At 46.4% G+C, this 1366-nt stretch overlaps 1 non-coding gene across 1 annotated transcript; it reads right to left on the reverse strand.

The window, feature by feature from the left end:
- Positions 1 to 271: 271 nt before the first annotated feature.
- On the reverse strand, positions 272 to 345 carry TRNAN-GUU (transfer RNA asparagine (anticodon GUU)). The gene has a single exon. It is a non-coding gene; the product is annotated as a tRNA-Asn (tRNA).
- Positions 346 to 1366: the final 1021 nt, after the last annotated feature.

Here is a 1366-nt window from a genome sequence, read left to right on the forward strand (position 1 = left end):
ATGCATTTGCCTCACTTGAGTTGTTAGTTAACAGTTGCATATTTATAGATGGTCTGTATGCTACAGTGAAGTTAAAACTGAATTTGCTGTTGTAGTCACAGAATCATAGAGTAGTTAGGGTTGATCCAACCCCCCTGCAAGAAGCACCTCCAACCAGATCAGGCTCAGAGCCCCGTCCAACCTGGCCTGTGAATGTTTCCAGGGATGGGGCATCCACCACTTCTCTGGGCAACCTGCACCAGTGTTCCACCGTTCTCAGAAATTTTAAGCACGTCCCTAGGTGGGCTCAAACCACCAGTCTTTCAGTTAACAGCTGAACACGCTAACCAATTGTGCCACAGAGACCCACTGATGTAATCAGTGCTTTTGGCTCTGGAGGTATCCCAGCTCTGCTCTGTCTGAGTGGGCCTGCTGACTTGTTTGAAGAAATGGTTGCAACATGGGATGCTTGTGTAAGAGCTGATGGCAAGGGGAAGGATAGCCTTGCAATGGCCTTGGAAGTGAAAACAAGGAGCATATGTCTGTGCTAGAGAAGTGTGAACAAGTAGAGAAAAAGTGTGATGTGTGTCAGTGACAGGTGAGGCAAAGAGTCTTTGCATGTATCAGACAAGGCGGAGGATGCCTCCAAGACACCGATGAGGATTTTGACTGGGTGATCTTGCAAGTTGATATCTTAGGGATGTTATGCAGGAAGAATTTGCAGCATTTAGATGTAGTCCCAGTGCAAAGACGAAGAGGGATGTTTGAACATTTTCTGCAAGTTCTTGATCAGAGCTCTGCCTTTAAAGCTTCCTTGAATAACACCCCATAGAGTCGGCCTGGTGTGACTTTTGCTGAAAGGTGAATTACTATCTTCTACTGCCATGCCCCGTTCCTGTGGCACAGCTGCTTGCTGCTGGGCGTTATGCAGTATCACCGTAGTCTGCTCTCAGGGCTTCACCAGAAAGAACTAAATTAACTCTGAATAAGTTTCCCTTAGCCTTAAGGAGAATCAAGGTTCCTAGCAGGGAACAGCTAGATGAGTCATTTTTCTCTATAAACAGGCCAGCACACATTGGCTATCTGGTGACAGAAGGGATCTGTGTGTCTCTGGTCAGAGTATTCAGGACTCTTTGCAAAATGCCCTGAGAGGAGAGATCATAATAAGGCATTTTTGCTGCTGAAATCCATCCTCTTGTTTTTATCGTATCAAAGCAGATGTTTTGCATGTGTCCTTTGTTCCTTGTTCCAGGAGAGAAGGGGAGGGAGTATGGGTTGGTTGATCGCGTGCAGACCATAAGACGATCTTTCTAAGTGTGAAGGGCCACCGTATGTCCCAATGGTCTGTCACACCATGCTCACATTAAGCTCTTTCTCCAGCTAAGTG

This window comes from Chlamydotis macqueenii, chromosome 7, assembly GCF_036417535.1.
Source record: "Chlamydotis macqueenii isolate bChlMac1 chromosome 7, bChlMac1.mat, whole genome shotgun sequence".
NCBI classification, from domain to species: Eukaryota; Metazoa; Chordata; class Aves; order Otidiformes; family Otididae; genus Chlamydotis; species Chlamydotis macqueenii.